Source organism: Cynocephalus volans, chromosome 8 (genome assembly GCF_027409185.1).
Source record: "Cynocephalus volans isolate mCynVol1 chromosome 8, mCynVol1.pri, whole genome shotgun sequence".
Lineage (NCBI taxonomy): Eukaryota > Metazoa > Chordata > Mammalia > Dermoptera > Cynocephalidae > Cynocephalus > Cynocephalus volans.
The window spans coordinates 117293339-117319932 of record NC_084467.1 but is presented as its reverse complement, the minus strand read 5'-3'; the positions used below and the strand labels follow the sequence as shown (position 1 = coordinate 117319932).

The 26594-nt window shown below is 38.6% G+C and overlaps 1 protein-coding gene and 1 pseudogene across 1 annotated transcript in view; one reads left to right on the top strand and one right to left on the bottom strand.

The window, feature by feature from the left end:
- LOC134384344 (olfactory receptor 10J4-like) overlaps positions 1-26594 on the bottom strand; it is a 44923-nt gene that overhangs the window by 8054 nt on the left and 10275 nt on the right. The gene's annotated exons all lie outside the window — the stretch shown is intronic.
- Positions 11812-12744, top strand: LOC134383279 (olfactory receptor 10J3-like; annotated as a pseudogene).

The window sequence follows — 26594 nt, the reverse complement described above, 5'->3', positions numbered from 1 at the left end:
AAATTTCTGGACACATACCAACTACCAAGACCAAACCAAGAAGAAATAGAAAACTGGAACACACCAGTAACAAGCAATGAGATTGAAGTAGTTATCAGCAGTCTCCCAGCAAAGAAAAGTCTAGGACCAGACAGCTTCACCACTGGATTATCAAATATTTAAAGAGTATTTAACACCAGTTCTTCTCAAACTATTCCAAAAAATTGAATCAAAGGCCATTCTCCCCAAATCATTCTATAATGCCAGTGTCACCCTAATACCAAAACCGGACAAAGACACAACAAAAAAGAAAAGTTACAGGCCAATATCCTTGATGACCATAGATGCAAAAATCCTCAGCAAGGTATTAGCTAACAGAATACAATAGCACATGAAGAAAATTATACACCATGATCAAGAGGAATTCATCCCAGGGATGCAAGGATGGTCCAACATATACAAATCAACAAATGTGATACATCACATCAAAATCAAGGACAAAAACCATATGATTATCTCAACAGATGCAGAAAAAGCATTTGAAAAAAGTCAGCATCACTTCACGATAGAGACTCTCAACAAATTAGATATAGAAGGAAAAGATCTCAACACAATAAAATCCATATATGACAAACCCACTGCCAATGGGTTTTCTCAATGGGGAAAATATGAAAGCTCGTCCTTTAAGAGCAGGAACAAGACAAGAATGCCCACTCTCACCACTCCTAATCAACACAGTATTGGAAGTGTTAGCCAGAGCAATCAGGCAAGGGAAAGAAATAAAGAGCATCCAAATTGGAAAAGACAAAGCCAAAATGTCATTGTTCATAGATGACATGATTCTATGTATAGAAAAACCCATAACCTGTACCAGAAAAGCTGCTAGAGCTAATAAACAAATTCAGTAAAGTTGTAGGATATAAAGTTAATACAGAGAAATCAGTAGCATTCTTATACACCAACAATAAACAAGAAGAAAAAGAAATCAAGAAAGCAAGCCCATTCACAATAGCTACAAAAAGAATAAAATACCTAGTAGTAAATTTAACAAGAGAGGTGAAAGATCTCTACAAGGAGAACTACAAAATTCTGCTGAACAAAATTAAAGAGGACACTAAAATATAGAAAGACATTCCTTGTTCATGGATTGGAAGAATTAGCATGGGAAACATATCCATACTACCCAAAGCTATCTACAGATTCAGTGCAATTCCCATCAAAATGCCAAGGACATTCTTCACAGAAATAGAACAAACAATCTCAACATTCACATGGAATTACAAAAGACCCCAAATAGCCAAAGCAATTGTGAGCAAAATAAATAAATAAATAAATAAATAAAATCACAGGCATTACACTACCTGACTTCAAATTATACTACAAAGCTATAGTAACCAAAACTGCATGGTACAGTTATAAAAATAGACACATGGACCAATGGAACATAATAGAGGACCCAGGATCAAAGGTACTTATGGCCAGGTACGTATGGCCAACTGATCTTTGACAAAGGTGCCAAGAACATACATTTGAGAAAAGACAGCCTCTTCAATAAATGGTGCTGGGAAAACTGGATATCCGTGTGTAGAAGAATGAAACTAGACTCATACCTCTCACCATATACCAAAATCAACTCAAAATGGATGAAAGACTTTAGCGTAAAACCTGAAAGTATAAAGCTCCCAGAACAAAATGTAGGGGAAACACTCAGGATGCAGGACTGGCAAAGACACTATGAGTAAGACCCCAAAAGCACAAGCAACAATAGAAAAAATAAACAAGTGGGATTATATCAAACTGAAATGCTTCTGCATGGCAAAGGAATCAATCAACAGGGTGAAGAAACCTACTTATTGGGAGAAAATGCTTGCAAACCATACATCTGATAAAATATTAATTTCCACAATATACAAGGAACTCAACTTCACAGTATAAAAACAAATAATCCACTTTGAAAATGGGCAAAGGAACTAAATAGACATTTTTCAAAGGAAGACATACAAATGGCCAACAGATACAAGAAAATAGGTTCAACATTTCTAATCATGAGGGAGATGCAAATCAGAACCACACTGAGGTATCATTTTACTCCAGCTAGACTGGCTATTATCAAAAAGACTGAGAGTAACGAATGCTGGCAAGGATGTGGAGAAAAGGGAAATCTTCTACACTGTGGTGAGACTATAAATTAGTACAGCCCTTATGGAAAACAGTATGGAGGTTTCTCAAACTACAGAGAGAACTGCCATAAGATTCAGCAATCCCACTTCTGGGTATATACCCAAAGGAATTGAAATCATCATGTCAAAGGGATTCCTGCACTGCCATCTTCATTGCAGATTTACTTACAATAGCCAAAATATGGAACAATGTAAATGTCCAGCAACAGATAACTGGATAAGAAAAATTCAGTACATATATATATATAATGGAATACTACTCAGCCATAAAAAGAAGGAAATTCTGCCATTTGCAACGTCATAGATTAGCTTGGAGAAAATTATATTAAGTGAAATAAGCCAGGCACAGAAAGAGAAAGACTGCATGTCCTCACTCATAAGTAGGAGCTAAGAAACAAAGAAAGAAAGAGAGACTGTGATTATACATTGAACTTTCAGAAATAAAGAACAGACCTATAGTTACTAGGTGGGAAAGGGGAAGAGGGAAAGTGGTTGAGTAATTGGGTAAGGGACACAAAAAGTAATTATGATTTGTAATGATGAACATGCTAATAATATTGATTTGATTGTCATATACTGTACACAAATACTGATAGTCAATTCTGTACCCCATAAATATGGATAAATCAAACTATAAAAAATTAGAAAATAAAGCACTACCATTTCTATATTTTAGGATTATAATTCCACTAAACTTTCTATTTCTTGCTGGTCTGATCATGATAATTGCAGTGGATTGAATGTCCCTCCAGACTCTTTGAAGTCCCCACTAAGTGTGATGAACAAATCAGGGTAATGAACATAATTCATCATCACAAAAGTTTATCATTTCTTTGTTATGAGAGCATTTGAGCTCTCCTAGCCAATTGAGAGCATACTATAAATTATTGTTAACTTGGATGCCTAGCACTACTGTAGACCTCTAGAACTTATTTGTCCTATCTAGCTGTGGTTTTGTATACCTTAACCAATATCTCACTGTACTCCCTCTCAGCCTCTAGTAACCACAGCGCTACTCTCTACTTCTATAAGCCCAATTTCTTTTTCCTTAACTCCCACATATGAGTGAGAACACGCATTTCTCTTTCTGTGAGTGACTTGTTTTACTTAACAGAACATCTTCCAGGTTCATCTGACTTTCTGACAGGATTTAATTTTTTTTCTTATGGCTGAGTATTACTCCATTGGGTGTATACCACTTTTTCATTCATTCATCTGTCAGTGGACACCTAGTTCGATTCCATATCTTGGCTATTGTGAATAGTGCTGCAATAAACATGCGGGGGCAGATATCTCTTCAGTATGCTAATTTCCTTCCCTTTGGATAAATACCCAGCAGTGTGATTGCTGGATCATATGGTAGTTCTTTTTTTAGTTTTTCTGAGGGATCTCCATAGTGTTTTCCATAGTGGCTGTACTAATTTACATTTCGACGAACAGTTTATAAAACTTCTCTTTTCTTTGCATCCAAACCAGCATTTGGTATTTTTTGTCTTTTTGATACTAGCCATTCTAAGTGGGGTGAGATGATGTATCACCGTGATTTTTATTTGCATTTCCCTGATGATTAGTGAGGTTGAGCCTTTTTTCATATACCTGTTTGCCATTTATATGTTTTCATTTGAGAAATGTCTATTCAGCTCTTATTTTGCCCAGTTTTTAATCTGGTTATTTTTTTGCTGTTAAATTCCTTGTATATTCTGCATATTAACCTCTTGTTGAATGAATAGTTCGCAAATATTTTTTCCCATTCTGATGGTTGCTTTTTCACCCTAATGATTGTTTCTTTTGCTGTGCAGAAGCTTTTTAGTTTGATGTAATCACATCTGTCTATTTTTGTTTTGCTGCCTGTGCTTTAGAAGTCTTCTTCATATAATTTTTGCCCAGGCCAATGTCTTGGAGTGTTTCCCCTATTTTTTTCTAGTAGTTTTATAGTTTCAGATCTTACATTTTGATCTTTAATCCATTTTTGGTTGATTTTGGTATATATAAGAAATAGTGGTCCAGTTTCTTTCTTCTGCATATGGATATTCAGCTTTCCCAGTGCTATTTACCAAAGACGCTGTTCTTTTCCCAATGTATGTTCTTGGACCCTTGTCAAAAAATCAGTTGACTGTACATACCTGGGTTGATTCCTGGGTCCTCTGTTCTGTTCTGTTGGTCCATGTGTCTGATTTTATGCCAGTAACATGTTTTAATGACCATAGCTTTGTAACATATTTTGAAGTCAGGTAGTGGTGCTTTTTGCTCAAGATTGTTTATTGTGTCTTTCTGATTTTTCTTGATCATGATTGGTAAAGGTATAATTTCTAAATTAATTCTTCAAAGATCTAAACTTTTTAAAAATAACGTTTCTATTGTTTTAGGTTTCTTTTGTATTTCAACTAATTTATATTATTATTGGCTTCTACTTTCTTTGGACTTATTTTGTTATTCTTTCTCAAGTTTCTTGAATTAAAATCTTCATTTATTACTTTCTAGGAAATACATGAAGCTATAAACTCCTTTCTGAGAACTGCTTCGGAGGTAACTTTAGTTTTAATATGTAGTGATATTGTTAGGTTGTAGTATTACACATTGTGATATTTCATTTTTATTTCTTTAACTCACAAACTATTTAGATGTTTATATAATACAGTAATCAGGAACTCAGACCCTGGAGTCAGAGTTCCTGAGTTTGTGTCTCACTCTACCATTTACTAGCTAAATAACCTTGGACAAATTGCTCAATCCTCTGTGCCTCGACTTCCTTATTTATAAAATATGAGAAATAATAGTTCCTGCCTTAAACAATTATTGTAAAAATAGACTGAATAAATATTTAAAAGTGCTTAGAATAATGGCTAACATATAATATTCCGTCTATGAGGAAGTATAATGGAGGAGAGTTTGGCTACTTTCTTATTTTGTTTGATTTCCTATTTTATTTAATTGTGGTCCATAAAAAATATTTACATAATATCCCTTCCACATGATGATTTTCATCCCTTTGGGTATATACACAGCAGTGGGATTGCCAAGTCACATGGTAGTTCTATCTGTAGTTGTTTGAGGAGCCTCCATATTCTTTTCCATAATGGCCTCACTAATTTACAGTCCCACCAACACCGTAGCAGGGTTCCTCTTTTCCTGCATCCTCGTCAGCATTTGTTATTCTCTGTCTTTCTCATAATAGCCAGTCTAACCGGGGTGAGATGACATCTCAAAGTGGTTTCAATTTGTATTTCCCTGATGCTTAGTGATGTCGACCATTTTTTCATGTATCTGTTGTCCATTTGATGTCTTCCTTTGAGAAATGCCCATTCAGCTCCTTTGCCCATTTTTTATTTTTATTTATTTATTTTTTTTATTTTTCATTTTTTATTTTTTTAAATTTTATTTTGTCGATATACATTGTAGCTGATTAATGCTCCCCATCACCAAAACCTCCCTCCCTTCTCCCTCCCCCCCTCCCCCACAACCATGTCCTTTCTGTTTGTTTGTTGTATCAACTTCAAATAATTGTGGTTGTTATATCTTCTTCCCCCCCCACCCCGGTTTGTGTGTGTATGGGTGTATGTGTGTGTGAATTTATATATTAATTTTTAGCTCCCTCCAATAAGTGAGAACATGTGGTATTTCTCTTTCTGTGCCTGACTTGTTTCACTTAATATAATTCTCTCAAGGTCCATCCATGTTGTTGCAAATGGCAGTATTTCATTCGTTTTTATAGCTGAGTAGTATTCCATTGTGTAGATGTACCACATTTTCCGTATCCACTCATCTGATGATGGGCATTTGGGCTGGTTCCAACTCTTGGCTATTGTAAAGAGTGCTGCGATGAACATTGGGGAACAGGTATACCTTCGACTTGATGATTTCCATTCCTCTGGGTATATTCCCAACAGTGGGATGGCTGGGTCGTATGGTAGATCTATTTGCAATTGTTTAAGGAACCTCCATACCATTTTCCATAGAGGCTGCACCATTTTGCAGTTCCACCAACAATGTATGAGAGTTCCTTTTTCTCCGCAGCCTCGCCAGCATTTATCGTTCATAGTCTTTTGGATTTTAGCCATCCTAACTGGGGTTAGATGGTATCTCAATGTGGTTTTGATTTGCATTTCCCGGATGCTGAGTGATGTTGAGCATTTTTTCATATGTCTGTTGGCCATTTGGATATCTTCCTTAGAGAAATGCCTACTTAGCTCTTTTACCCATTTTTTAATTGGGTTGCTTGTTTTCTTCTTGTAAAGTTGTTTGAGTTCCTTATATATTCTGGATATTAATCCTTTGTCAGATGTATATTTTGCAAATATTTTCTCCCACCCTGTTGGTTGTCTTTTAACTCTTTTAATTGTTTCTTTTGCTGTGCAGAAGCTTTTTAGCTTTGCCCATTTTTTAATTGGGTTTTTAGTTTTTCACTGTTAAGTTGTTTGAGTTCCTTGTATATAAAATTATGGATATTAATCCCTTGCAAGATTCATAGTTTGCAAATATTTTCTCCTATTCTGTAGGTTTTCTTTTCATTTTGTTGGTTGTTTCCTTTGCTGTGCAGAAGCTTTTCAGTTTGATATAATCCCATCTGTTTATTTTTTCTCTTGTTGCCTGTGCTTTTGAGGTCTTATAAAGTTTTTGCCCAATCTTACATCCTGAAGTGTTTCCCCCATGTTTTCTTCTAGGATTTTTGTAGTTTAGGACTACATTTAAGTCTTAAGTCTAGACTTATATTTAAGTCTTTAAATCATTTTGAGTTGATTTTGGTATATGGTGAGAGGTATGGGTCCAGTTTCATTCTACTACACATGGATATCCAGTTTTCCCAGCACCATTTTTTGAAGAGGCTGTCTTTTCTCCAATGTATGTTTTTGGTGCCTTTGTCAAAGATCACTTGGCTTAAGTACTTGGATTGATTTCTGGGTTCTCTGTTTTATTTAATTTGTTTTTATCTTAAGACCACTATTCTGGAGTTCTTTTTCCCCCTTCTCCAGTCTGGATTGGGTTGCTCTCTAGAATTGCTATAGGGCTACAATCCTGGAGCTTTTCTTCACCAGCAGCATTCTGGGATTCTCTCGTCTCTCACCTGTGTTAGCTTCCCTTTTTCCTGGATCCCTGATTTTGATAGAGTCCAGCACCTCTTCAATAAGTTCCCGAGAACATGAATGGGTTATGTAAATTCCTTGAAATATTACTTCTCTGAAAGTAGGTTTATTATATCCACATGTGTTGTGAATAGTTCGCTGAGTGTATTGATTTAGCTTAGAAATAATTTACCCTCATAATTTTGAAGGCATTGCTTTGCTGTTTTCTGTCTTCCAGTGTAGTTGTTAAGAAGTCTAATTTTATTGAAAACTCAGTTTTTTTAATATGATGTGTCCTTCTGCCTTTCTTTTTTGGAAGCTTTAGGCAGTTTCTTTTATCCCTAGAGTTTTGATTTCGCATGAGGATGGCCTTCAGTGTGTGTTCTTTTTTATTTTTTCCCCCACTATGCTAGTCACTCAATCTGGAAATTCATGTTCGTCAGCATTTTAAAATGTTATTTTGATTGATGTTGGTTCTCCTCTATTTTCTCTATTTCTTTCTTCCAGAACTCATTTGTTGGACATTATACCTCTTTATCAGTCCTCACATAACATATTGTGTCTCTTTGTTTCTAACTTTTTTTTCTATTTTCCTACACTTTCTGGAAGACTTCCTCAAAATTCTCTATTGATTTGTGAACTTATTAAAGAAAGAAATTGTCTTACTTTCGAAATTTTTCTTTTTATATAAATCTACTTTTACTTTATGGACACACTCTCTTCTCCCATCACTTTGAGGATATTAAATACTCATATGTATACATACACATGGAGATATATATATATATATCTATATATATCTATATATATCTATATCTATATCTATATCTATATATATATATATCTTCTTTCATGCATTGCATCTCCTTTTTATTTATTTGTTTTTTTCATTTTAAAATATTTTTTCTGTTTGTTTGTTTGTTTGTTCCAGTGTGATTTTTCATGTTAAGAACCACATTGGTTTTACATTCATATGTAAGAAAGAAGCTCTAATAAGCCAATTGGAAGTTCTGGGTGTATGTCTGTGAGCACTTTACAGAGCAATAAAATGACAAGTAGTTTTTCACTGGGAAGCACACAAATGCTTCAGATGTCAGTATCTACAGGTGTAGTCTCCTGAGATTCTCCATTTCCCCAGGAAAGATTGCTCTCATGTTCTTCTGGTGGCTGTAGACCTTGTTGCCAGGATTATGGAAAACAAAGGAGGAGAAGACTGGGTTGGGAGGGATTTTCTCTACTTGGTGTGTGGAATTTTTTTAATCCCCTCATTTTCTACATAACACTTCCCTTTCAGTTTGTAAATCTCCCTGGAAAAAGTAAAGGTCCAGTATTTCACTTTAATATGGTGGGGGGCAGGTGCATTCACCACAGTGAGTTGCATTAGAAAAGTGGAATTCTTGGCTTAGGGACCTGAATTTGCTATAGTGTTCAGTAAGTCTGCCTGCTGTTTGCTCCAGAAGGAGATATTATCTCTATCTTCCAAGGCTGTTCACTATACACATATCCTTGAAATAACCATCTAGATCAAAAGCTGTCAGTGTCTGTGTCAACAATATGTGCAGAAATGCAAGAGACCCACGAAGAATTGTCACAGTCAGTTCAAACATGTATAGCAAAAGCTAAAAGGGAAGGAAGATGTACTGTGTGTGACAGTGGATGGGGATACTGGCCTTTGTAATAAAATCTAAACTCATTAGGCATCACCTATGGGAGAAAGGCAGCATGGCTTTAATGAGGGAGATACATTCCTTAACAGGCTATACGAACCATTTGCTGTATTGAAAATAACAATGTATTTTTGGTTTGAAAAAATTGGAAGAGCTCCAACATTTGAGCCATTAAAATAATGAAGAATGTTTATTATTATAGACAGATATAGACAATAATGTATAGATAAATGGTTACTTATCTTGATGAAAATGGATAGAAGCCTCAAAGTTTGTGAAGATACGCAGTCAATGGAAATACATGGCAGGAATCTCTTTGCAGCTGGCAGGAACAGACAGGTAAGTTTCAGTAACAAAATGCAAAAGTAAGCATTAGAAAAAGAGGGCATTGAGAATGCTAAAATCACAAAGTGTTCTAAGATATTAATAAAAAGAAAGTGAAATTTGAAACCGCAGTGGAATATTTCTAAGTACATAAGCCTAAAAGGTTTTTAAAAAAGGACACGAGTTTAACCAGGTAGCCGTAAAAAGAAAAGCAAGAACCCTCATGCAAATTCTTGGTCACCTTCATGGAGTGCAGGTGAACTCTTCATCCATGCTTCTAGAGAAGGTCCAGGGAAGGGCTGGGGAAATGCCCTAGTGAGAGTGGCAAGGGCTCCCAAGTGTAAGTAGTTTGATAAGAAGACACTCTGAAGTCTGCAGTGGCAGAAGCAGAAAAGGGATGTGATTCACTTCAATACAATTATGAATGGTGTGAACAGAGCTAATATAGTCTCATTCAGATCACACAATACTGGTAAGTACATGATGACATATTCAGTTCAATCAAAGTCAACATTTGTGTTTTTGAAAATGCCACACACCAAGATACTTTTCAATCCCAGGGTCATAGCTGGGTTTCTTTTTCTTCTTTATAGCACGTCCCAAAGATTCAGCCTCTTTAAATTTGCTATGAACCACACAGCTCTAGGTCTATTCAGAACCACTCTAATGTTCTCTAATAAGGATAGTAGTAAGCAAGGCCAACAAATTTTGAGATGTTACCATGTGTCAGTCACTGTTCATTAGTTATTCATTAACTCATTTGAGCTTCACAATATTCTTATGAGTTAAGCACTAATGTTATTCTTTTCATAAATGGGGGAAGTGTGTTACAGAGAGGTTCAGACCTTGCCCAAGGTGAAATAAGAGTCAATTGTAGGGCCCTCTGTCTCCAGGGTCTCTGTACCTAACCACTGGGCTGTAGTGATTCTCTTGCTGCTTCATCTGGCTCTTATGAATGTGGATTCCTCTAACTTGATGTCCCCTGAGACACATGCATCATTCACCTTTCCTTTACTCTCTTGGATAATGCCTCCTTTGTAATATTCTCCTACCCGAAGACTGAGTTAGGTGCTCATTCTTTATGCTTCCATAGCCTTCTGTACTGATATCCATCATAGCACCCCTTAGTCTGTACTGTCATTCCCATTTACCACTCTCCTCCAATGATGTGAGTTATTTAACATAAGAGACTCTTTCCAATTCATTGTTCATTCAGTAAATAATTATAGAGCAATTAGTATATACTAGCCATTGAATCCATAGACCTTAACACATAGTAAGGGAACAAGAAATATTTGATGAACGAATAAATGAATTAATGCTCTTCTTTGGGATTCTTCTCTCCCTTAAGATCAGTTGTGAATTTTATTGCTAATACCGCAGAGGAAAAAGAGGAGCTAATTAAATAACCACATTGAATAAGTTATACAATTGATTACATAGATGCAAAATTGCCCTTTATCTTTAGCTTCCAATTCTCTCTATAAATTATCATTGGAAGCCTTCCTGGTTAAGCACTTCACCGTTAGAATCTCTGCTGGTGGTATGCCTCAAACTTTACATACACTTAGAGTTTATTTGACAAGTATAGCATTTAATAGGTGCCAGACACTTTTCTAAGCACTTTGATATATTAACTAGTTTAATCCTCACAACAACTCTGTGAAGAAGGTGCTGTCATTAAGCCAATTTTAGAGTTAAAGAAACTAAGACACAGAGAAGTTAAGTAACTTGCCCATGGCCATGTAGTTAGGAACTGGAGGAAACAGGATCCAATCTTGGGCAGTGTGGCTCCAGAGTCCGTGCTTTTAACTGCCTGCCATTACAGTCTATTTCCTTTTTGAGGCATGACAATGGGAAATTGCATTTTGACATATTCTTTGTGAGAGACCACTTGGTAAAAATTTTATAGAGAAAAACATGGCACTCTATCAAAGTTGAAAATGCTCATAGCCTTTGACTTTGCATTTTCACTTCCTGGTATTCACTTGTGTGTGAAATGAAGTGCTTACAAAGTTTTCTATTGTAGAATTGTTTATAATGGCGATAACTGGGAAAAATAAAAAACTAAAACATTGACTTCCATTTATGGAAACATGGCCAATATGATAGCCTGAATTGCCCTCCCAAGCCTGTCCTTATGCTAGTCATCTCCCCTACATAAAGGAGTAGTACTGAGGAAAGGAATGCCCAGGACTCTGGGTATCTGGAGAGAACACCAGTTCTGGAACCCTCTGTGCTTTCAATTCATGCTGGAAGATAGAAATAGATCAATCCCAGATAGCCATCATCCTTCACTGTGTCTCTGCCTCCTCATTGTGTCCTCAAAGGCCACAATCAAGGATGAGAACAGAGGGAGCTTAATGCCAGGCCAGCTCAACACCTGCCTCCTCTTTAACCTGGACCCACCTCGTTAATGGTCTAGTAGAGCAGTTAGTAATTCCACTGTTCACTTTATGTTGAAACTTTCCCTCCCTCTGATCCCTGCTCTCAATTCAGTAAATCATAAGAAATTTCTTGATTTATTAACAAAACTCTCTTTTCCATTGTGCATTTCTTTCAGATTCAGACATTCCTCAGTGTCAGTCAAACTCTGCTGCCATGACTGAGCTCTTTGAAAGTGTCTCTAGATTTGGGTATTAGCACAGGCTTATCCTCTTTCTTGTTCTTCTAACTTTGTATTTGCTGACTGTTTGGCAATATCATCATCAGCATCATCATGACCATCATTTAAATGGACCATCATCACTATATTCCCATGAACTCTTCCCAAGCATGCTCTCCCTGTCTGGGAACTGATATACTATGGCCATCATTCCCCACTTTCTTTCTGGCCTCCTGAGTCCTCATGGGTCCATTTCCATCCAAGGCTGTGCCACCTAGCTCTTCAACTATACCACCTGTGCAGTCAACAACTGTTTCCTCTTTGTGGCCATGCAATGTGACCATTAAGTGGCCATCTGCAACCCCCTATGGTATTTAGTCATCATGGGTAAGACAGCCTGTGTCCAGTTGGCATCTGAGTCACTGAAAATTGGCCTGGTCATGGCCATTGTCCAGGTGACATCTGTGTTTGGCCTGTCTTTCTGTGATGCCTTTGTCATCTCCCACTTCTTCTGTGACATGGGATACCTGCTGAAGCTGGCCTGCACAGATACCACTGTTAATGAGATCATCAACTTTGTAGTCAGTGTCTGTGTCCTTGTCCTACCCATGGGCTTGGTCTTCATCTCCTATGTCCTCATCATCTCCACCACCCTCAAGATTGCCTCAGCTGAAGGTAGGAAGAAGGCCTTTGCCACCTGTGCCTCCCACCTCACAGTGGTCATTATCCACTATGGCTGCGCCTCCATCATCTACCTCAAGCCTAAGTCTCAGAGTTCCCTGGGGCAGGACAGACTCGTCTCAGTGACCTACACTGCCATCACTCCCCTGCTGAACCCTGTCGTGTACAGCCTAAGGAACAAGGAAGTCAGAGATGCTCTGTGCAGAGCCATGGTGAAGGAACTATTCAACCCCCGGTGCATCAGATAGTGATGGCTTCTCCTTTTTTTTAATCAGTTATGAATATTCATGAGAGTCAAACCTGATTGTCACCCCTCGTGCCCATGATGTGAGGGCCGGATTCTTATTGGCTATATACCCATTACTACAAACTGCATTTGTACCCTGTGTCCCCCACCCAATTATCCCAACCTCCCTCCTCCTCCCCCCTGACCCCCCACTCCACTTTGTAGCCCAAGGAATGTGCTCTCCTTGTGCAAGTCTAACGCACTACTGTGGTCTTTCTTTCCTCCCTTCTTTCTCTCTTAGCTCCCACATATATGTGAATACATGCAGTATTTATGGCTTCTCTTTATGTACTCATTCCTCCAAAGCATTGGCAGTCAGGACATTGTGGTTCTCCACAGTACCACAGAGCCTCCTAAGAAGCCTGCTGCTGGAATGTCATCACTGGAGATACCTTCTCTCGGATGTCTGTTATATTCCAGCGATACCAGGTAAAAGAGCCTAAATGTTTGGTCAGTCCTTACTTGCCAAACAGGAAAAAATAAAGGAAAGATTTGTGTAAAACAACTTTTAAAAAATCCGGAAATTTTATTCTGCTTTGAGGCCAGGGAACATTCAGAGGGGAAACTGGGATGTATCCATTTAGTTGTTCCTTGTACAGTTTTCCCTTAGACCCCCTTTTTCCGCTCATGGTTTTATTTGTTCACAAACTTTGGCCCAAGTTTGCTGGTTCTTCTTTCATTGGATTAGGCATCACCCTCACCCCCATGAAACACATAGTGAGCCGTGACTCTATGCTGTTTCTCCTCTCTAGTGCTCCTTCATTTCCTACATTGCTATTACCACTGGGTGTAAACATTGGGACTTAATACCATGTGTATAGTAAGTTTGTTATGTTTGTATACCATTTGACAGTTTATAAGAAACCTTCACATACAAGATTTCACTTGATCCTCAGTGAACCCTGCAGGGTAGTCATCCCTGTTTTGTAAATGAAGAAACTAGGGCACATATCGGTAGAATTGATTTGCCCAGGCACATAAAAATAGACAGTTGTAGAGTCAGAATTTGGATCTTGTTCTCCTATTATTGTCTCTTGCTCTTTCTAAAGAATAGGGTTCTGAGGTTTCAAGATGGCGGCGGCTGCGGCGGCTGGCGCGGAGTAGCTGAGGTAGAAAAGGTGGCCACTGGGCCTCAGGCAGCCGGGAAACTTGTGGACCTTTCTCTGGCCATCTCTTAAGGGAGGACTGCTGCTGCTGGCCGGTCGTGGGGGCTCAACGCCACTTTGCCCCCGGCAGGAGAGGCTGCCTCATTTACAGGCAACAGCTTTGAAGTGTGGAGCAGGAAAAGAACTGATTCTTAGCTGCAAAAGTGAGTCTTGAAACAGGGAACACGGCGCCAGGGCTGCTGTGGATGCAGCCAGGATCCCGGAGGCTGGGGCCGCACTGAAGGCGGCCAGCTGCCCTATCCAGGATTCGAGGTTTCAGGCCGGCATTAAAGAAGACTCCTGGGAGCGCCCGAGCGGCGCCGCGACTGAACAGCCCGAGGCGGCAGCGCCGAGAACACGGAAGGCAACAAACCAGAGACAGAACGAGCGCCCGACCTGGCACAGCACTGTGAGTGATCCCTGGCACAGCTCTGTTCGGGGGGTGGATGCCCACGCGGCTGCCCGCCTGCACCACCAGGCCACTCACTGCCCCGGTGCTGCCTCCATTTTCCCAGGTGCGGGCAGCTCCGCCCTGCTCGGCCATCACTGAGCCCATTTGCTTGGCCTGGCACGGGGCTTTCCGGACCCTGCCGGCCGACCTCCTCTCCCACTCCCTCCACGGTTCTCTGGCAGGGCTGGGGGTGTGGGGCGTCCCGACCAGTTTTGGGAGGGCTAGGAAGTACGGGCGGGCCGACTGTCACTCCACCACACCCTGGACTCCGGCCCCGGTAAACTTCCTGTTACTGGGAGGCAGATACCATCTCTGCGACCACCAGTTTGGAAAAAAGCCTAACGAATTTCTGGTTGGGAATAGTGTGGTAGGAGAGTTCCCAGGTCCGCTTGAACCTGCCGGAGAGCAGGCTGCAGGCGGGCACTAGACTCGGTTTATACCGGGGAGATACAAAGGTGAACAAGACCCGAGAAAGATCTACACAGTGCTACAAAGGCACCCAGAGAGACTGGTCGTCTGTGCCTAGCAGAAACCTGGTAGACTTCCTGGGCGAGGCGGTGCTGAGCAGGGTCTTGAAGGCCCAGCTGATAGACGAGGGGTGCAGAAGACACGCCCCAACCCAGCACAGTGTGCACAGAGGGGGGAGACGCGCGGCCAGGGAGGCGGAGACTCGACAGAAACCACACACCCGGTGGGGTCGCCACTGCACGATCTAACAGCCTGGGCCAGAGCACACGGAACGGGGAGAAGTCCTGTACAGAAAGTGAAAGCTCAACAGAGATCACACACCCTGTGGTACGTGACCCACCAGCCCAGCAGAGTACAAGCTGACCAGAAAGGTGGATCCCCGGAGAAGCCCAAGACCCGAGGCAACCACACACACAAGACACTAGAGGCCAACTGAGCAGTCACGGCGGGAGCCATACCAAATTGGCAACCACAGCATCATCCTAGTTAGTCATTAGTCTTAAACCGGTGGACTGTGAAACCCCCTGCCACAATGAATAAACACCAAAAAAAAGACACCAGAAATACAAAAAATCAAGAAAGTACACCACCAAAAGTTAATAAATCTCATACTCTAGATCCTATAGAACAAGAAGCCCTTGAAATAACTGATAAGGAATTTCGAGTGATAATTCTAAGGAAACTGAATGAGATACAAGAAAACTCAGCTAGACATCATGATGAAATGAGGAAAAGTATACAGGATCTGAAAGAGGAAATATACAAGGAAATCAATGTCCTGAAAAAAAATGTAGCAGAACTTGCTGAACTGAAGAAGTTATTCAGCGAAATAAAAAACACAACGGAGAGTTTAACCAGCAGGCTTGTCGAAGTTGAAGAGAGAACCTCTGAACTTGAAGATGGGCTGTTTGAAATAACACAAGCAGACAAAAAGAAAGAAAAAAGAATCAAGGACATGGAAGAAAATCTGAGAGAGATATCAGACAACCTCAAGCGCTCAAATATCCGAGTCATGGGTATTCCAGAAGGGGAGGAAAATGGAGATTCCATTGAAAACATATTCAACAAAATAGTGGCAGAAAACTTCCCAGGTATAGGAAAAATCACAGATCTTCAGATCCAGGAAGCTCAACGATCTCCAAACGTATTCAACCCAAAAAGGCCTTCTCCAAGACATGTCATAGTCAAATTGGCAAAACTCAGAGACAAAGAGAGAATCTTAAAAGCTGCAAGAGAGAAGCGTCAAATCACCTATAAGGGAGCCCCAATCAGGTTAACATCAGACTTTTCATCACAAACCCTAAAAGCTAGAAAGGAATGGGATGATATTTTCAAAATACTAAAAGACAAAGATTGCCAGCCAAGAATACTCTACCCTGCAAGGCTATCCTTCCGAAATGAGGGGCAAATAGTATATTTCTCAGACAAACAAAAACTGCGGGAGTTCACTACCACAAGACCACCCTTACAAGAAATCCTCAAGGGAGTACTGGGTTTGGTTCCTGAAAAATAACTACCACTGCCATAAAAACCTAAGAAAAATCTAAACCCGCTAGTACAATAAAAATGGCATTCATGAAGAGAAAACAAGCTAACAAAAACACTATCTACAACCTAAGGAACCAACAAACAAAGAAACCAAACAGTAAATCAGAAAGCAAGGAACAAAAGACACCTAAGACAACCAAACAACCAATAAAATGCTAAGAATAAATCAACACCTTTCAATAACAACTCTTAATGTTAAAGGCTTAAATTCCCCAATTAAAAGACACAGACTGGCTGACTGGATCAAAAAGTAGGACCCAACTATATGCTGCCTACAAGAGACCCACCTCACCCATAAAGATTCACACAGACTAAGAGTAAAAGGATGGAAAAAGATTTACCATGCAAACAGAAAAGAAAAACGAGCTGGAGTGGCTATTCTTATATCTGACAAAATAGACTTTAAACTAAAAACCATAAAAAGAGACAATGAGGGACACTACTTAATGATAAAAGGACTGATCCATCAAGAAGACATAACAATCATAAATATGTATGCACCCAATGTTGGAGCAGCCAGATTTATAAAACAAACTCTATTAGACCTAAAGAAGGAAATAGACACTAATACCATAATAGCAGGGGACCTGAACACTCCACTGTCAATATTAGACAGATCATCTAGGCAAAGAATCAGTAGAGAAACACAAGATCTAAACAAGACTCTAGACCAATTGGAATTGGCAGATATCTACAGAACATTCCACCCAACAACCTCAGAATATTCATTCTTCTCATCAGCACATGGATCATTCTCCAAGATAGATCACATATTAGGTCACAAATCAAGTCTCAATAAATTCAAAAAAATTGGAATTATCCCATGTATCTTCTCAGACCACAATGGATTAAAACTAGAAATTAATAACAAACAAAACTCTGGAAACTATACAAACACATGGAAATTAAACAGCATTCTACTTAATGACATATGGGTCCAAGAAGAAATCAAGCAGGAAATCAAAAAGTTTATTGAAACTAATGAAAACAATGATACATCATACCAAAACCTGTGGGATACTGCAAAAGCAGTATTGAGGGGAAAATTTATTGCATTAAATGCTCACTTCAGAAGAATGGAAAGATGGCAAGTGAACAACCTAACACTTCACCTTAAAGAACTAGAAAAACAAGAACAATCCAATCCTAAAGTTAGCAGACGGAAAGAAATCATTAAGATCAGAGCAGAACTGAATGAAATTGAAAACCAAAAAACAATTCAAAAGATCAACGAATCAAAAAGTTGGTTTTTTGAAAAGATAAATAAAATTGACAAACCATTAGCATGGCTAACAAAAAAAAGAAGAGAGAAGACTCAAATAACAAAAATTAGAAATGAAAAAGGCGATATTACAACTGATTCATCTGAAATACAAGGAATCATTCGAGACTACTATAAACAACTATACGCCAACAAATTTGAAAATCTGGAGGAAATGGATAAATTTCTGGACACACACAAGCTCCCAAAACTGAACCGTGAAGATGTAGAAAATTTGAACAGACCAATAACAATAAAGGAGATTGAAGCTGTTATCAGAAGGCTCCCAACAAAGAAAAGCCCAGGACCAGATGGATTCACAGCAGAATTTTACCAAACATTCAAACAGGAATTGACACCGATTCTTTACAAACTATTCCAAAAGATTGAAACGGACGCAAATCCCCCAAACTCATTCTATGAAGCAAACATCATCCTGATACCAAAACCAGGTAAAGATATAACCAAAAAAGAAAACTACAGGCCGATATCCTTGATGAATATAGATGCAAAAATCCTCACTAAAATACTAGCAAACAGAATACAGCAACACATACGAAAAATTATTCATCACGATCAAGTGGGATTCATCCCAGGGATGCAAGGTTGGTTCAACATACGCAAATCAATAAATGTGATACACCATATTAATAAACTCAAACACAAGGACCATATGATCATCTCTATAGATGCTGAAAAAGCATTTGATAAAGTTCAGCACTCATTCATGACAAAGACCCTCTATAAGTTAGGTATAGAGGGAAAGTATCTCAACATAATTAAAGCCATATATGCCAAACCCACTGCCAATATCATCCTGAATGGGGAAAAGCTGAAAGCTTTTCCTTTAAGAACAGGCACTAGACAAGGATGCCCACTCTCACCACTCCTATTCAACATAGTGTTGGAGGTACTAGCCAGAGCAATCAGAGAAGAGAAGGAAATAAAGGGCATCCAGATTGGAAAAGATGAAGTCAAACTGTCCCTGTTTGCAGATGACATGATCCTATATATCGAACAGCCTAAAACCTCTACAAAAAAACTGTTGGAATTGATAAATGATTTCAGCACAGTAGCAGGATACAAAATCAACACACAAAAATCAGTAGCATTTCTTTTCTCCAATAGTGAACATGCAGAAGGAGAAATCAAGAAAGCCTGCCCATTTACAATAGCCACCAAAAAAATAAAATACTTAGGAATTGAGTTAACCAAGGAGGTGAAAAATCTCTATAATGAGAACTACAAACCACTGCTGAGAGAAATTAGAGAGGATACAAGAAGATGGAAAGATATTCCATGCTCTTGGATTGGAAGAATCAACATAGTGAAAATGTCCATACTACCCAAAGTGATATACAAATTCAATGCAATCCCCATCAAAATTCCAAAGACATTATTCTCAGAAATGGAAAAAACTATTCAGACATTTATATGGAACAATAAAAGACCACGAATAGCCAAAGCAATGCTCAGCAAAAAAAATAAAGCTGGAGGCATAACACTACCTGACTTTAAGCTATACTACAAAGCTATAATAACCAAAACAGTATGGTACTGGCATAAAAACAGACACACTGACCAATGGAATAGAATAGAGAATCCAGAAATCAACCCTCACACTTACTGCCATCTGATCTTTGACAAAGGCACCAAGCCTATTCACTGGGGAAGGGACTGCCTCTTCAGCAAGTGGTGCTGGGATAACTGGATATCGTTATGCAGGAGAATGAAACTAGATCCATACCTCTCACCATATACTAAAATCAACTCAAAATGGATTAAGGATTTAAATATACACCCTGAGACAATAAAACTTCTTAAAGAAAACATAGGGGAAACACTTCAGGAAATAGGACTGGGCACAGACTTCATGAATACGACCCCAAAAGCACGGGCAACCAAAGGAAAAATAAACAAATGGGATTATATCAAACTAAAAAGTTTCTGCACAGCAAAAGAAACAATTAAAAGAGTTAAAAGACAACCAACAGAGTGGGAGAAAATATTTGCAAAATATACATCTGACAAAGGATTAATATCCAGAATATATAAGGAACTCAAACAACTTTACAAGAAGAAAACAAGCAACCCAATTAAAAAATGGGCAAAAGAGCTAAGTAGGCATTTCTCTAAGGAAGATATCCAAATGGCCAACAGACATATGAAAAAATGCTCAACATCACTCAGCATCCGGGAATTGCAAATCAAAACCACATTGAGATACCATCTAACCCCAGTTAGGATGGCTAAAATCCAAAAGACTATGAACGATAAATGCTGGCGAGGCTGCGGAGAAAAAGGAACTCTCATACATTGTTGGTGGGACTGCAAAATGGTGCAGCCTCTATGGAAAATGGTATGGAGGTTCCTTAAACAATTGCAAATAGATCTACCATACGACCCAGCCATCCCACTGTTGGGAATATACCCAGAGGAATGGAAATCATCAAGTCGAAGGCATACCTGTTCCCCAATGTTCATCGCAGCACTCTTTACAATAGCCAAGAGTTGGAACCAGCCCAAATGCCCATCATCAGATGAGTGGATACGGAAAATGTGGTACATCTACACAATGGAATACTACTCAGCTATAAAAACGAATGAAATACTGCCATTTGCAACAACATGGATGGACCTCGAGAGAATTATATTAAGTGAAACAAGTCAGGCACAGAAAGAGAAATACCACATGTTCTCACTTATTGGTGGGAGCTAAAAATTAATATATAAATTCACACACACACATACACACATACACACACAAACCGGGGGGGGGGGGAGAAGATATAACAACCACAATTATTTGAAGTTGATACAACAAACAAACAGAAAGGACATGGTTGGGGGGGAGGGGGGGAGGGAGAAGGGTGGGAGGTTTTGGTGATGGGGAGCATTAATCAGCTACAATGTATATCGACAAAATAAAATTTAAAAAAAAAAAAAAAAAAAAGGGAAGGTCTCAGGACCACCTCAAAACCTGCTGTAAAAAAAAAAAAAAAAAAAAAAAAATAAAGAATAGGGTTCTGAGAAGCAGAAACTTCTTGAGCAAAGGGAAGGCCATCATTGAATAGTTTTGGTAGGACTGTCACTGCTCTGTAGGGTGCTTCTGTGCATTTAAGGAAGAAAGCATTTCTTCCTCCAGGCACTTCTGTCCAAGTTTGCCATAATAATTTTACTGTCCTTTCTTTGGAAATTGTTATAAATCTTGGATCTCTGAGATGTGAATGGCACTTCCTTGGATGTGGCACTGTCATGCACTGCACAACCTATAGAATATTATGCTGCAATTATGACCATAGGTATGAAAAGTGATACTAGAAATAAATGAATGCCTAGTTCCTCCCCCGGAGTCTTCATTCACTCCTGGATTGTCTGAAAGGCTAAAGACACTGACTTCTATTATTGGCTGGAATACCTTCACTTTCCTAACTCAGGTCTAACCAAAAGAGTGTTTAAGACATAAATTCTGGAGTTATTACAAGGTGGGACCCAACACAGGGGATCCTAGACTGAGCCAGCCCCACTGTGTCTAGTGTGAACCAGACCCATCCCAAATTCTTCCAAGAGCTAGAGGCACATATTTACATGCATCATGGTAGAGCTCATGGTAACTAACCCTACTAGCACCCTAGGATGTCTTCCTATCCAAAGCTTACACACACAGGGACCCTGCTGTCAAATTCCGAGTTCTAAGCCTCGTGGTTTTTGTACTAGAATCAATGAAGAAGACAATCATAATAAATTAAATATTCACTGTGTAACAAGCACTGTGCTAGAAATTTTATACACATTATCTAATTGAAACTTGACTTGTATTCTCCAAGTCTTAGTATATCAATTCTTTTATTCACTCCTTTATTCAAGTGATATTTATTTAGCGCTTTATTACCTGTTTATATTAATGGGTTAAGGCTGACTCTTAGAAGACTGGTACTCTCCCAAACTTTTTGATCATGAGAAACGTATCAGCTCTTAAAAATTATTGAGGACCCTGTGAACTTTTGTCTATATTATTTTACAATAGAAAAAATTAAAATTGAGAAATTTTGAAAAAGATTTGTACTTTTTATTTTTATTTATTTATTTTGTGTGTGTGTGTGTGTGTGTGTGTGTGTGGGTGGGTGTGTGTGTGAATTTATATATTAATTTTTAGCTCCCACCAATAAGTGAGAACATGTGGTATTTCTCTTTCTGTGCCTGACTTGTTTTGCTTAATATAATTCTCTCGAGGTCCATCCATGTTGTTGCAAATGGCAGTATTTCATTCGTTTTTATAGCTGAGTAGTATTCCATTGTGTAGATGTACCACATTTTCCGTATCCACTCATCTGATGATGGACATTTGGGCTGGTTCCAACTCTTGGCTATTGTAAAGAGTGCTGCAATGAACATTGGGGAACAGGTATACCTTCGACTTGATGATTTCCATTCCTCTGGGTATATTCCCAACAGTGGGATAGCTGGGTCGTATGGTTGATCTATCTGCAATTGTTTGAGGAACCTCCATACCATTTTCCATAGAGGCTGCACCATTTTGCAGTCCCACCAACAATGTATGAGAGTTCCTTTTTCTCCGCAACCTCGCCAGCATTTATCGTTCAGAGTCTTTAAGATTTTAGCCATCCTAACTGGGGTTAGATGGTATCTCAGCGTGGTTTCCAGTTGCATTTCCAGGATGCTGAGTGATGTTGAGCATTTTTTCATATGTCTGTTGGCCATTTGTATATCTTCCTTAGAGAAATGCCTACTTAGCTCTTTTGCCCATTTTTTAATTGGGTTGCTTGTTTTCTTCTTGTAAAGTTGTTTGAGTTCCTTATATATTCTGGATATTAATCCTTTGTCAGATGTATAGTTTGCAAATATTTTCTCCCACTCTGTTGGTTGTCTTTTAACTCTGTTAATTGTTTCTTTTGCTGTGCAGAAGCTTTTTAGTTTGATATAATCCCATTTGTTTATTTTTCTTTTGGTTGCCCATGCTTTTGGGGTCGTATTCATGAAGTCTGTGCCCAGTCCTATTTCCTGAAGTGTTTCTCCTATGTTTTCTTTAAGAAGTTTTATTGTTTCAGGGTGTATATTTAAATCCTTAATCCAGTTTGAGTTGACTTTAGTATACGGTGAGAGGTATGGATCTAGTTTCATTCTCCTTTATATGGATATCCTGTTATCCCAGGACCATTTGCTGAAGAGGCAGTCCCTTCCCCAGTGAATAGGCTTGGTGCCTTTGTCAAAGATCAGATGGCAGTAAGTGTGTGGGTTGATTTCTGGATTCTCTATTCTATTCCATTGGTCAGTGTGTCTGTTTTTATGCCAGTACCATACTGTTTTGGTTATTATAGCTTTGTAGTATAGCTTAAAGTCAGGTAGTGTTCTGTTATGCCTCCAGCTTTACTTTTTTGCTCCGCATTGCTTTGGAATTTTGATGGGGATTGCATTGAATTTGTATATCACTTTGGGTAATATGGACATTTTCACTATGTTGATTCTTCCAATCCAAGAGCATGGGATATCTTTCCATGTTCTTGTATCCTCTCTAATTTCTCTCAGCAGTGGTTTGTAGTTCTCATTATAGAGATTTTTCACCTCCTTGGTTAACTCAATTCCTAAGTATTTTATTTTTTGGGTGGCTATTGTAAATGGGCAGGCTTTCTTGATTTCTCGTTCTGCATGTTCACTATTGGAGAAAAGAAATGCTATTAATTTTTGTGTGTTGATTTTGTATCCTGCTACTGTGCTGAAATCATTTATCGATTCCAACAGTTTTTTTTGTAGAGGTTTTAGGCTGTTCGATATATAGGATCACGTCATCTGCAAACAGGGACAGTTTGACATCATCTTTTCCAATCTGGATGCCCTTTATTTCCTTCTCTTCTCTGATTGCTCTGGCTAGTACTTCCAACACTATGTTGAATAGGAGTGGTGAGAGTGGGCATCCTTGTCTAGTGCCTGTTCTTAAAGGAAAAGCTTTCAGCTTTTCCCCATTCAGGATGATATTGGCAGTGGGTTTGTCATATATGGCTGTAATTATGTTGAGATACTTTCCCTCTATACCTAACTTATAGAGGGTCTTTGTCATGAATGAGTGCTGAACTTTATCAAATGCTTTTTCAGCATCTATACAGATGATCATATGGTGTTTGTGTTTGACTTTATTAATATGCTGTATCACATTTATTGATTTGCGTATGTTGAACCAACCTTGCATCCCTGGGATGAATCCCACTTGATCGTGGTGAATAATTTTAGGTATGTGTTGCTGTATTCTGTTTGCTAGTATTTTAGTGAAGATTTTTGCATCTATATTCATCAAGGATATCGGCCTGTAGTTTTCCTTTTTGGTTATATCTTTACCTGGTTATGGTATCAGGATGATGTTTGCTTCATGGAATGAGTTTGGGAGATTTACGTCTGTTTCAATCCTTTGGAATAGTTTGCAAAGAATCGGTGTCAATTCCTCTTTGAATGTTTGGTAAAATTCTGCTGTGAATCCATCTGGTCCTGGCCTTTTCTTTGTTGGGAGCCTTCTGATAACAGCTTCAATCTCCTTTATTGTTATTGGTCTGTTCAGATTTTCTACGTCTTCATGGTTCAGTTTTGGGAGCTTGTGTGTGTTCAGAAATTTATCCATTTCCTTCAGATTTTCAAATATGTTGGCGTATAGTTGTTTATAGTAGTCTCGAATGATTCCTTGTATTTCAGATGAATCAGTTGCAATATCGCCTTTTTCATTTCTAATTTTTGTTATTTGAGTCTTCTCTCTTCTTTTTTTTGTTAGCCATGCTATTGGTTTGTCAATTTTATTTATCTTTTCAAAAAACCAACTTTTTGATTCATTGATCCTTTGTATTCTTTTTTGGGTTTCGATTTCATTAAGTTCTGCTCTGATCTTAATGATTTCTTTCCATCTGCTAACTTTAGGTTTGGATTGTTCTTGTTTTTCTAGTTCTTTAAGGTGAAGTGTTAGGTTGTTCACTTGCCATCTTTCCATTCTTCTGAGGTGAGCATTTAATGCAATAAATTTCTCCCTTAATTCTGCTTTTGCAGTATCCCACAGGTTTTGGTAGGATGTATCCTTATTTTCAGTAGTTTCAATAAATTTTTTGATTTCCTGCTTGATTTCTTCTTGGACCCATATGTCATAAAGTAGAATGCTGTTTAATTTCCATGTGTTTGTATAGTTTCCAGAGTTTCGTTTTTTGTTAATTTCTAGTTTTAATCCATTGTGGTCTGAGAAAATACATTGGATAATTCCAATTTTTTTGAATTTATTGAGACTTCATTTGTGACCTAATATATGATCTATCCTGGGGAATGATCCATGTGCTGATGAGAGAATGAATACTCTGAGGTTGTTGGATGGAATGTTCTGTAGATATCTGCCAATTCCAATTGGTCTAGAGTATTGTTTAGATCTTGTGTTTCTCTACTGATTCTTTGCCTAGATGATCTGTCTAATATTGACAGTGGGCTGTTCAGGTCCTCTGCTATTATGGTATTAGTGTCTATTTCCTTCTTTAGGTCTAATAGAGTTTGTTTTTTAAATCTGGCTGCTCCAACATTGGGTGCGTAAATATTTTTGATTGTTATGTCTTCTTGATGGATCAGTCATTTTGTCATTAAGTAGTGTCCCTCATTGTCTCTTTTTATGGTTTTTAGTTTAAAGTCTATTTTGTCAGATATAAGAATAGCTACTCCAGCTCATTTTTCTTTTCTGTTTGCATGGCAAATCTTTTTCCATCCTTTCACTCTTAGTCTATGTGAATCTTTATGGGTGAGTTGGGTCTCTTGTAGGCAGCATATAGTTGAGTCCTCCTTTTTGATCCAGTCAGCCAGTCTGTGTCTTTTGATTGGGGAATTTAAGCCTTTTACATTAAGAGTTGTTATTGAAAGGTGTTGATTTATTCCTAGCATTTTATTGGTTGTTTGGTTGTCTTAGGTGTCTTTTGTTCCTTGCTTTCTGATTTAGTGTTTGGTTTCTGTGTTTGTTGGTTCCTTAGGTTGTAGATAGTGTTTTTGTTTATTTGTTTTCTCTTCATGAATGCCATTTTTATTATACTAGTGGGTTTTGATTTTTATTGGGTTTTTATGGCAGTGATAGCTATTTTTCAGGAACCAAACCTAGTACTCCCTTGAGGATTTCTTGTAAGGGTGGTCATGTGGTAGTGAACTCCCACAGTTTTTGTTTGTCTGAGAAATATACTATTTGCCCTTCATTTCAGAAGTATAGCCTTATAGGGTAGAGTATTCTTGGCTGGCAATCTTTGTCTTTTAGTATTTTGAATATATCATCCCATTCCTTTCTAGCTTTTAGGGCTTGTGATGAAAAGTCTGACATTAGCCTGATTGGGGCGCCCTTATAGGTGATTTGATGCTTCTCTCTTGCAGCTTTTAAGATTCTTTCTTTGTCTCTGAGTTTTGCCAATTTGACTATTACATGTCTTGGAGAAGGCCTTTTTGGGTTGAATACGTTTGGAGATTGTTGAGCTTCCTGGATCTGAAGATCTGTGATTTTTCCTGTACCTGGGAAGTTTTCTGCCACTATTTTGTTGAATATGTTTTCAATGCAATCTCCGTTTTCCTCCCCTTCTGGAATACCCATGACTCGGATACTTGAGCGCTTAAGGTTGTCTGATATCTCTCTCAGATTTTCTTCAATGTCTTTCATTCTTTTTTCTTTCTTTTTCTCTGGTTGTGTTATTTCTTTTCTTTTCTTTTTTTTTTTTTTTTTTTGCCTTTTTCGTGATAGGCACTCAGCCAGTAAGTGCACCCGCCCTTCCTATATAGGATCCGAACCCACGGTGGGATCGTCGCCCCGCTCCCAGTGCCGCACTCTTCTGAGTGCGCCACCGGCTCAGCCCTGCTTGTGTTATTTCAAACAGCCCATCTTCAAGTTCAGAGATTCTCTCTTCAACTTCGACAAGCCTGCTGGTTAAACTCTC